Below are 12,461 nucleotides of genomic sequence, written 5' to 3' on the forward strand. Positions count from 1 at the left end.
CTCCAATTAAGTGCCATCCACAGGTTATGGCATGGCGTTGCAAAATGGAGTGATAGCCTTCCTTTTACCCTGTACAAATTTCCCACTTTACCACCACCAAAGCACCCCCAGACCATCACATTGCCTCCACCATGCTTGACAGATGGCGTCAAGCAATCCTCCAGCATCTTTTCATTTTTTCTGCGTCTCACGAATGTTCTTCTTTGTGATCCGAACACCTCAAACATAGATTAGTCTGACAATAACACTTTTTTTTCAAATCTTCCTCTGTCCAGTGTCTGTGTTCTTTTGCCCATCTTAATCTTTTCTTTTTATTGGCTAATGTGAGATATAGCTTTTTCTTTGCAACTCTGCCTAGAAGGCCAGCATCCCGGAGTCGCCTCTTCACTGTTGACGTTCAGACTGGTGTTTTGCGGGTACTATTTAATGAAGCTGCCAGTTGAGGACTTGTGAGGCGTCTGTTTCTCAAACTAGACACTAATGTACTTGTCCTCTTGCTCAGTTGTGCACCGGGGCCTCCCACTCCTCTTTCTGTTGTGCTTAGAGCCAGTTTGCGCTGTAGTACACAGCGTTGTACGAGATCTTCAGTTTCTTGGCAATTTCTCGCATGGAATAGCCTTAATTTATCAGAAAAATAATAGACTGATGAGTTTCAGAAGACAGTTCTTTGTTTCTGGCCATTTTGAGCCTGTAATCAAACCCACAAATGCTGGTGCTCCAGATACTCAACAAGTCTAAAGAAGGCCAGTTTTATTGCTTCTTTAATCAGAACAACAGTTTTCAGCTGTGCTAACATAATTGCAAAAAAGGTTTTATAATGATCAGTTAGAGTTTTAAAATGATAAACTTGGATTAGCTAACACAACGTGCCATTGGAACTTCCACAGGAGTGATGGTTGCTGATAATGCGCCTCTGTACGTCTATGTAGATATTCCATTAAAAATCAGCCGTTTCCAGCTACAATAGTCATTTACAACATTAACAATGTCTACACTGTATTTCTGATCAATTTGATGTTATTTTAATGGACAAAAAAATGTGATTTTCTTTCAAAAACAAGGACATTTCTCAGTGACCCAAAACTTTTGAACGGTAGTGAAAATATGAATAGGCATACCAAATATGCCCAGTAAGTATATGGTTGGCATTTGACAAAGTGAGAGATGGTCAATTCCAGAAGTCCATTATGGGTATCACAATAGCCAAGGGAAAAAAACATTATTTTGGGGGTGGGTTTACATAGTTGAAAATTATAAAACTTCAGGATGTGCCATAAGTGTCACGATTCCGTAAGGCAGGAGGAAAAGGCAGAGTCAAACGCAGGAGACGTAGTCCAGTTGTGCCGTAGAACGGTATATTTATTTCACCGAAAAAAAAACACTCGGCGTAACAAAAGGGCATAGGGTGTGCCCAGAGACCACACGGGAACACAGTTAACCCCGAGAAAACAAAGATACGCACGGGGCGCAGCCCGGCAAATATAACATTCCTCTAGCGAGAATCCGCTGGGGAAAAATGTGCAAAAAACACAAAACGTTCACAGACCTGCCCGCTGACGAATAAACAATCCCGCACAAAACACAAACCACAAGGAACAAACTAAATACCCCCCCTACTAATTACAGAAACGGAAACAGGTGCGGACTTAAACAGACAAAACACAACGAACACAGAACATAGATCGGTGGCAGCTAGTAGACCGGCGACGACGACCGCCGAGCACCGCCCGGCCGAGGAGGGGCACCATTTTCTGTGGATACTGTGACAATAAGTCTCTGTACTTTATCTACATGCAGTTGGTGGGACAATATTTGCCAAAAGCATTTCCTTTTCCTTTCCGAGTGGCACTCTAAAAGCTTGCTCCCCTAACAACCCTGTAAGTAAGAGCAGTAATATTACAGTCCTTATTGCCTGCCTTAATGCATCCCCATATGCCCAAACCCCTAGTACATTATGGTTTATAAGAACCCTAGACACAGAGCCTGAAGCATTGTCACGATTCATCAAGACAACACGACTCACATCCCCACATCCCAAGGGCCAGACAAATAAGTCCTAAAAAACAGTAGGAGCACTTCACATCCAAGTCCCTACAGCCATAGCCGAGCGGGTTGAAAATAGAAATCCAAAATGACCCCAAAATATATGAGCCACATCAACAGACTCTAGATCAGCACTCATACTTTGGAGTTTGTGTTCTTTACAAAGTGCTTTGCTGTAAGCTGAGCCATTGTCCTCAATAGGACTGTTGCTACAGCCTCACTGCTTTGCCTTGTGTGAAAATGTAAGAGACAGAACATGGGAGACAACAAATATAATACCAGTCAAAAGTTTGGACACACCTACACACCTACGGTTTTTCTTTATTTAACATTCTACATTGTAGATTAATAGGAAAGACATCTAAACTATGAAATAACACATGGAATCATGTAGTAACCAAAAAGTGTTAAACCTATAGAACCTATAACACACCTCGTTTATTCTCCTCAGGACTTTGAACGGCCCCACAAATCGCGGACCCAGCTTCCGGCAGGGCAGGCGGAGGGGCAGGTTCCCGGGTCGAGAGCCAGACTCTGTCCCCCGGATTATAAACGGGAGCCTCACTGCGGTGGCGGTCAGCACTCTCTTTCTGTCGACCTATCGCTCGCCTCAGGCATTCCTGGACAGCCCTCCAGGTCTCTTGAGAGCGCTGTACCCATTCCTCCACCGCAGGAGCCTCCGTCTGGCTCTGCTGCCAGGGCACCAGGACCGGCTGATAACCTAACACTACCTGGAAAGGTGACAGGTTAGTAGAGGAGTGGCGCTGAGAGTTCTGTGCCATCTCGGCCCATGGCACGAACCTCGCCCACTCCGCTGGCCGGTCCTGGCAATACGACCGCAGGAACCTGCCCACATCCTGGTTAATGCGCTCAACCTGCCCATTACTCTCGGGGTGAAAACCCGAGGTCAGGCTGACCGAGACCCCCAGCCTCTCCATAAACAACCTCCACACCCTGGAAGTAAACTGGGGACCCCGATCAGATACGATGTCCTCGGGCACCCCGTAGTGCCGGAAGACATGGGTGAATAGGGCCTCCGCGGTCTGTAGGGCCGTAGGAAGACCGGGTAATGGGAGCAGACGGCAGGACTTCGAGAACCGATCTACAACAACCAGGATGGTAGTGTTCCCCTGAGATGGCGGGAGATCCGTAAGGAAATCCACCGAGAGGTGAGACCAAGGTCGTTGTGGAACGGGGAGGGGCTGTAATTTCCCCCGAGGCAGGTGCCTAGGAGCCTTGCACTGGGCGCACACCGAACAGGAAGAGACATAGTGTCTTACATCCTCAGCCAAGGTGGGCCACCAGTACTTTCCTTTCAGGCCTCGCACTGTCCGTTCCACTCCAGGATGACCCGAGGAGGGTAGAGTGTGAGCCCATCGGATCAGGCGATCGCGAACACCAAGCGGAACGAACTTCAGACCCGCGGGACATTGAGGAGGAGTGGGTTCCGCCTGAACCGCCCGCTCGATGTCCGCATCCACCTCCCATACCACCGGTGCCACTAGACAGGACGCCGGGAGTATGGGAGTCGGATCGATGGTCCGCTCCTCGGAGTCGTAGAGACGCGACAGTGCGTCGACATTCCGGTTCCGAGACCCTGGAATGTAGGAAAGGGTGAATTGGAACCTCGTAAAGAACATGGCCCACCTGGCCTGACGAGGATTAAGTCTCCTCGCTGCTCGGATGTACTCCAGGTTACGGTGGTCGGTCCAGATGAGAAAAGGGTGACGTGCCCCCTCAAGGCAATGTCTCCACACTGTCAAAGGTTTGACCACGGCCAACAACTCCCTGTCCCCCACGTCATAGTTGCGCTCCGCTGGACTCAGCTTCTTAGAAAATAATGCACAGGGGCGGAGCTTCGGAGGAGCGTCCAATCGCTGCGACAGCACTGCTCCGACCCCAGCCTCGGACGCGTCCACCTCTACTATGAATGGCAAAGAGGGATCCGGATGCGCCAGCACCGGAGCGTTGGTAAACAGAACCTTCAGACGACGGAAGGCTCTGTCCGCCTCTGCCGACCAACGCAGTCGCACCGGACCCCCCTTCATCAGTGAGGTAATGGGAGCTGCCACCTGACCAAAACCCCGGATAAACCTCCGGTAATAATTGGCGAACCCCAAGAACCGCTGCACCTCCTTCACCGTGGTAGGGGTCGGCCAATTACGCACGGCCGTAACGCGATCACATTCCATCACCACCCCTGTGGTGGAAATGCGATATCCCAGGAAAGAGACGGCTCGTTTGGAGAACTCACATTTCTCAGCCTTCACGTATAGGTTATGCTCCAGCAGCCGCCCAAGCACTTTGCGCACCAGAGCCAAATGCGCGGCGCGTGTGGCGGAGTAGATCAGAATGTCATCGATGTACACCACCACACCCTGTCCGAGCATGTCTCTGAGAACCTCGTCCACAAAGGATTGGAAGACAGCGGGAGCATTTTTCAACCCATACGGCATGACGAGGTACTCATAATGGCCAGATGTGGTACTAAATGCGGTTTTCCACTCATCTCCCCCTCGGATACGCACCAGGTTATACGCGCTCCTGAGATCTAGTTTGGTGAAGAAGCACGCCCCGTGAAATGACTCCACCGCCGTAGCAATGAGAGGTAGCGGGTAACTGAACCCCACTGTGATCGAATTTAGACCTCTATAGTCAATGCACGGGTGCAGACCTCCCTCCTTCTTCTTCACAAAAAAAGAAGCTCAAGGAGACAGGGGATTTAGATGGCCAGATGTATCCCTGTCTCAAGGACTCAGCGACATATGTTTCCATAGCCACTGTCTCCTCCTGAGACAGAGGATACACGTGGCTTTTAAGAAGGACCGCGTCAGCCTGGAGGTTTATCGCACAAGCCCCCTGTCGATGGGGTGGTAATTGGGTCGCCTTCGTCTTACTGAAGGCGATAGCCAAATCGGCATATTCAGAGGGAATGTGCACAGTAGAGACTTGGTCTGGACTCTCCAACGTGGTTGCACCGATGGAAACTCCTATACATCTACCTGAGTACTCCCTCGACCACCCCTTAAGAGCCCTCTGTCCCCACGAAATCTGAGGGTTGTGAGTGGCTAGCCAGGGGATACCCAGTACCACTGGAAACGCCGGGGAGTCAATGAGGAAGAGGCTGATACGTTCCACATAACCCCCCCATGTCGCCATAACCAGTGGTACAGTAGCCTCCCCCACTTGGCCGGACCCTAGTGGTCGACTGTCTAAGGCGTGCACAGGGAAGGGGTGGTCCAGCTGAACCAGGGGAATCCCTAACCTTTTAGCGACCCCACGGTCCATAAAACTCCCAGCTGCACCTGAATCGACTAGTGCCTTATACTGGAAGTGAGGGGAAAAAATCAGGAAAACAAACTGAAATGTACAGATGGTCGACAGGGGGCTCTGGGTGTGGCTGGTGCTGACTCACCTGGGGGGTCGATGAAGTGCTCTGCCTGCCATCCTATCTCCATGGGCTGTGGAGCAGGAGGGCTGGGAGGTGGAACAAACAGGCCCCGACTGGAACGTCCCCGGGCAGCCAGCAGGTTGTCCAGTCTGATGGATAAATCCACCAGCTGGTCCAGTGTGATGGCGTGGTCCCTGCGGACATCCTCTCGGAGACTGCAGCGATAAGAATCCATCAGGGCCCGCTCATTCCACCCCGACCCCGCGGCGAGAGTCCTGAACTCCAGGGCGAAGTCCTGAGCGCTCCTCGTCCCCTGTCTTAAGTGAAACAATCGCTCACCCGCCGCCATGCCCTCCAGGGGATGATCGAATACCGCCCGGAAGCGGCGGGTGAACTCCGGGTAGTCACCCCGAGCCGAGTCTGGGCCATCCCAAACCGCGTTGGCCCATTCCAGGGCTCTACCCGTAAGACAAGAGACGAGGGCGCTCACCTTTTCTTCGTCAGAGGGAGAGGGGCGAACGGTCGCCAGGTAGAGTTCAATCTGTAGTAAAAACCCCTTACATCCCGTAGCTGTCCCGTCAAACTCCCTCGGTGGCGTAATCCGGATGCCGCTCGCACCCGCTTCAGGTGGGGTTTGTAGCCCCTCTCTCCCAGTTCTCCAATCTGGCCAGCACTTGGTCCATCGCCGAGCCCAGGTGGTGGAGGAGGTTGGAGTGCTGTGACACCTGTTCGGCCACTGACGGTGCTTCCGCTCCTGCTGACTCCATATTTTGTTTGGTGCGGGATTCTGTCACGATTCCGTAAGGCAGGAGGAAAAGGCAGAGTCAAACGCAGGAGACGTAGTCCAGTTGTGCCGTAGAACGGTATATTTATTTCACCGAAAAAAACCACTCGGCGTAACAAAAGGGCATAGGGTGTGCCCAGAGACCACACGGGAACACAGTTAACCCCGAGAAAACAAAGATACGCACGGGGCGCAGCCCGGCAAATATAACATTCCTCTAGCGAGAATCCGCTGGGGAAAAATTTGCAAAAAACACAAAACGTTCACAGACCTGCCCGCTGACGAATAAACAATCCCGCACAAAACACAAACCACAAGGAACAAACTAAATACCCCCCCTACTAATTACAGAAACGGAAACAGGTGCGGACTTAAACAGACAAAACACAACGAACACAGAACATAGATCGGTGGCAGCTAGTAGACCGGCGACGACGACCGCCGAGCACCGCCCGGCCGAGGAGGGGCACCATTTTCTGTGTATACTGTGACAATAAGTCTCTGTACTTTATCTACATGCAGTTGGTGGGACAATATTTGCCAAAAGCATTTCCTTTTCCTTTCCGAGTGGCACTCTAAAAGCTTGCTCCCCTAACAACCCTGTAAGTAAGAGCAGTAATATTACAGTCCTTATTGCCTGCCTTAATGCATCCCCATATGCCCAAACCCCATATCAACAGACTCTAGATCAGCACTCATACTTTGGAGTTTGTGTTCTTTACAAAGTGCTTTGCTGTAAGCTGAGCCATTGTCCTCAATAGGACTGTTGCTACAGCCTCACTGCTTTGCCTTGTGTGAAAATGTAAGAGACAGAACATGGGAGACAACAAATATAATACCAGTCAAAAGTTTGGACACACCTACACACCTACGGTTTTTCTTTATTTAACATTCTACATTGTAGATTAATAGGAAAGACATCTAAACTATGAAATAACACATGGAATCATGTAGTAACCAAAAAGTGTTAAACAAATCAAAATATATTTTATATTTCAGATTCTTCAAAGTAGCCACCCTTTGCCTTGATGACAGCTTTGCACACTCTTGGCATTCTCTCTAAAATGTAAAATAATAGTAAAAATTAAGAAAAACCCTGGAATGAGTAGGTGTGTCCTAACTTTTGACTGGTACTGTATGTACAGACCAATACCACGGGCCAGGTTTTGTACAAGCTCAGAAATGTAAGGTTCAGCGGATGTTAAATCGGGCCATGCCTTGTGTTTGCTCTCAACATAGGGAGGCTCAGTGGAAATGAATCCCAGTGTCTGTCATAGACATGTGTCATCGTGCCACATGACCTGGATATTGTGTGTGTGAGTCTGTCTGTGTGTGTGTGAAGGCGGGCTGCTGTTCAGTCTTTGTGCTCTCACCATGGTGGGCCATTTTGCCAGCTGGACCCTCTGCTCTCCTGGGTTTTGGGAAAAGGTTGGTCAGACGATCCAAATTGCTACCCTCAACGCCATTCCGGAGTGTCACACACAAGGAAGGCCCATAAGAAAGAGAGATGTATAATGCCTATTTGAGAGGGGATGCATTTTGCAGGTCAACTTATACAAAGGTTTGTCTCTTTAAAGAAATTACTATACATAATGGGATTTCCAGGTATTGTTTGTTCGAGCTTAAAAATGCTCATACTGCTTTGTCATTTCTCTTAAGTCCCATGTCAGTAAAATGAGAGCTCCAAATATAAACCTGAAGAACAAATTTGATACCTTCATGTTACCATGACAATATAATGAATAGAGGATTTAATATGTACAGTACATGCATAAAAAATACAGATCTGCGAAGCCCCCCACGGAAAATTTAGAAGTGATGGAGGAAGAGATATGAGAAACTTTTCTCTCTTCGTGTACCTGCAGAAGACAATAGATAGAAGGTCTGTGTTTTTCCGCACCATTAAAGGATTTGCGTATTTCGAAAGGACAGCGAAAGAGTCGCTTGCGCGACTCTCACTTATCCGCACTCAACTGAAGTTGACTCAACAAATGCAAATTAGTTGGGCCCAGGCTCTGTGGTTATTGGTTATTGTAAGACATAAAGGGAGGGCCGATAAACAGCTTGCCGGCTGGCTGGCTGAAGCTAAGCCCAGTGCCCCCATGGTTGCAAGGGAATCTGTTACAACAGGAATGGAGCAGTGAAGGCTCTGTGCTCCTCTTATTGAGCTAGTTGGTGTTCCCAGAATTCCTGCAGTTTGGGCTCTGACACAATGGAATTTGTTCATAGACTACACAGTCACGGTCTTCAGTCTTTTACTCCCAGCCCTGTTTGTTCTCTTTTTCTATGTCTGTTGGTCTGTTAACATTCTAGTTTTAGTTACTCCTCAAACATCCTAGCACCGTTCAGAGAAATAAATTACAAATTAATCTAACCCAGCCCATGTGGTCGATGGCCTTGATCTATGATCAAGAAAGGTAATATAATTCTCGTTCTGGCATTTTTCGAGTTTGGCTGGTACCCTTGTGTACACGCTGAGTATTAGAGAGTAAGATGACTGGAACTTCAGGCTAAAATAATATTACGTTGGAGCATTATAAAAGTCATTTTTGGAGGTTTCTCTTATTGAATGAGTCATTACACTACAGATGCCACCTTTTGTACTCTGAACAGCCTTTGCAGAGAACCAAAAACAACCAAAACACCTTAAAGGTTGACTTGCAGATATTGAGATGAGCGAGATGCAAGACTTCGCTCTCACACAGTCACACACTATCTGCGCATGTGCATGGGTTTGTATCACGCTGTTACAGCATGGTAGCTAGTGGACTATAAGCTGAGAAGTTGTGCGCTCCCACTTCAACACTTAATTGTTCCAGAAATAAAATCAAATAAAATTGGTTACATACATGTGTTTAGCAGATGCTATTGTGGGTGTAGTGAAATGCTTGTAAATTGACCTACCATGCTGTTTTCTTTCTGCATCTACATCATATCACTGAGTCTACCTTTAAATAGTCAATAGGGCGAGTTTGGAATACTGTTGACCAGTCTTTTGTAAATGTCCACTGTGTGTACTCTAATGTACATTTGTTAAACACTTTGGTTTGGTTATGGGGACAGGGTAAGTTGAGCTGCCTTGGGGTAAGTGGGTGAAAATGTCCTGTGACAGTGAGTGATGGTGCTGGTAGGTCAAAGTTGAATTATGTGATATATTGTATATATCTTAAATATATGCCTACATTCAGATATACAGTTGAAGTCGGAGGTTTACATACACCTTAGCCAAATACATTTAAACTCAGTTTTTCACAATTCCTGACATTTAATCCTAGTAAAAATTCCGTGCCTTAGGTCAGTTAGGATCACCATTTTATTTTAAGAATGTGAAATGTCAGAATAATAGTAGAGAGAATGATTTATTTCAGATTTTATTTCTTTCATCACATTCCCAGTGGGTCAGAAGTTTACATACACTCAATTAGTATTTGGTAGCATTGCCTTTAAATTGTTTAACTTGGGTCAAACATTTCGAGTAGCCTTCCACAAGCTTCCCACAATGAGTTGGGTGAATTTTGGCCCATTCCTCTTGACAGAGCTGGTGTAACTGAGTCAGGTTTGTAGGTGTCCTTGCTCGCACACACTTTTTCAGTTCTGCCCACATATTTTCTATGGGATTGAGGTCAGGGCATTGTGATGGCCACTCCAATACCTTGACTTTGTTGTCCTTAAGCCATTTTGCCACAACTTTGGAAGTATGCTTGGGGTCATTGTCCATTTGCAAGACCCATTTGCGACCAAGCTTTAACTTCCTGACTGATGTCTTGAGATGTTGCTTCAATATATCCACATGATTTTCCTCCCTCATGATGCCATCTATTTTGTGAAGTGCACCAGTCCCTCCTGCAGCAAAGCACCCCCACAACATGATGCTGCCACCCCCGTGCTTCACGGTTGGGATGGTGTTCTTCGCTTGCAAGCCTCCACCTTTTTCCTCCAAACAATATGATGGTCATTATGGCCAAACAGTTCTATTTTTGTTTCATCAGACCAGAGGACATTTCTCCAAAAAGTACGATCTTTGTCCCCATGTGCAGTTGCAAACCGTAGTTTGGCTTTTTTATGGCGGTTTTGGAGCATTGGCTTCTTCCTTGTTGAGCAGCCTTTCAGGTTATGTCGATATAGGACTCATTTTACTGTGGATATAGAAACATTTGTACCTGTTTCCTCCAGCATCTTCACAAGGTCCTTTGCTGTTGTTCTGGGATTGATTTGCACTTTTCATACCAAAGTACCTTCATTTCTAGGAGACAGATAGCATCTCCTTCCTGAGCGGTATGACTGCTGCGTGGTCCTATGGTGTTTATACTTGCGTACTATTGTTTGTACAGATGAACGTGGTACCTTCAGGCATTTGGAAATTGCTCCCAAGGATGAACCAGACTTGTGGAAGTCCACAAAAAAAATTCTGAGGTCTTGGCTGATTTCTTTTGATTTTCCCATGATGTCAAGCAAAGAGGCACTGCCTTTGAAGGTAGGCTTTCAAACTCTCTGTTCAATATCACTTACCCTTCCATTTCTTGACCAGTTGTCTGGGACAGGAATATTATTTAAATGTACCAATTCATAGGCACGTTCTCTGCATTTTGGCCACTAAGCCCATGAAACTGGTCCGCTAGATTCTTGATATGTTTAGCAAGCTCAGACTCCATATCATCCGACAAGACTGTGTGCCTCTGCTTCACTGTCATGGCCTTTCTTTCGCACAGGTACATTTTATTTTTTGTCAATGTACCTCCAGTGTCATTCAGTAAACATTTTTACATCCCTTGCTGCTGCTCCAATGGACTTCTTTCCTTCTCTAACTTCCTTCGCTGCTCATTCAAGAACCTCAAATGGGGGCTAGACCCATGCTTGTTTTACGTTTGTATACATGGGGCATGATGATGCATGTTCTGTAACAGTAAAAATCCACTATCTTGAGGTCATATACATGACACATTGCAAAAATACTATGCACATTATGCATAAAACAGACAAAATGTATACATAATTCATATGGGGTATGGTGGCCCAAGACAAACTATTAGCCCACACAACTAGGATGCACATTAATGCTAGTTTTAGGACCTCATATTATAGCCTATAGAGACCCCAAGTAATATATAAAAAAAATCTTCAAACTATCTACTTTGGTTTAGATTCAAGCATCACGAAACCTATAACACCATCAATTAATTTGACTTTGTGAAAATCTGTTTTTTGGACCTAACTTGCTTAACATTTTTTCCATGTGGTTTCTTCTTTCACAGACTCCATGAACTGATGACCTCTTTCTAAATAGTTGTTCACATGTGTCACGAAGTCTACCGAAGGTGGCTCCTCTCCCTGTTCGGGCGGCGCTCGGCGGTCGTCATCGCCGACCTAGTAGCTGCCACCGAACCTCTTTTCCTTTTCGTTTGGTTTTGTCTGGTTTTGTGTTACACCTGTTTTGAGTTAGGTAATTAGTGGGGTATTTAGTCTTGCTGTCTGGGTTTAGGTTTTTGTGCGGGATTGTTCGTTGTTTTCTTGTCGCGGGGTTTATGTGGGGTATTTTTGTTGTCTACTGTCTTTTTGATGAAGATGCTTATTTTGTTGCTGGACTGTTTTCCAACCCTGTTGAGGTGGACATTGTTATTTTTGTCTGGTTCATTTTTCCTTGTTCATTTCCCTATTTTGGATTTGTTGGAATTAGGAAAATAAACACCCTACTCCGTATCTGTGGTCTCCTGCACCTGACTTCACCCCATCATTCTAGTGAGCCGTGACAACATGATTCATTTTGTTTATGGTTTCTTAGAAACGAGGTTGCTCAACTAACTCTTTGGCTCAACTTACCCCGCTCTCCCCTACTGGGGAAACTGTTGTGAGAAGACAGGAGTTGTGGAATTTGAGTGTGCTGTGTTGGCACCATTTTAGCAGCATATTGCCAAAATGCAGCAGACATTCTACTGGGAGGAAGAACATTTATATTTTTCTGGAATGCTTGCTTCCAGCCGTATGATAAAGAAACTTCCACTAGCCACTCCTCATAGCAGGGAGCTCACAATAAACACATGGATTCCAAGAATGATCAATGCAGTGTTTTAGCGATGAACAAAATGTGTTTGCTTCAGAAGTGGAAAAACTGGTTGCAATGACGCCATGGTCTGGTTGTATACTGATGTGTAAGAACATTTCGCTGACTTATTTTTAGGTTATACATTTGGGTAGATTGTTTTCTGCCGCGTAAACTTGATTAATTGCAAAAAATGTCATAAATCC

The 12,461-nt window shown here is 46.5% G+C and overlaps 1 long non-coding RNA gene across 1 annotated transcript in view; it reads left to right on the forward strand.

Moving 5' to 3' along the window:
• Nucleotides 1-11,915, forward strand: part of LOC106603675 (uncharacterized) — a 34,396-nt gene extending 22,481 nt beyond the window's left edge. The window contains exon 3 of the long non-coding RNA XR_001328469.2: nt 11,471-11,915. This is a non-coding gene — a long non-coding RNA (uncharacterized lncRNA). The remainder of the gene's footprint in view (nt 1-11,470) is intronic.
• The last annotated feature ends 546 nt before the right edge of the window (nt 11,916-12,461 follow it).

This window comes from Salmo salar, chromosome ssa04 (assembly GCF_905237065.1).
Source record: "Salmo salar chromosome ssa04, Ssal_v3.1, whole genome shotgun sequence".
NCBI lineage: Eukaryota > Metazoa > Chordata > Actinopteri > Salmoniformes > Salmonidae > Salmo > Salmo salar.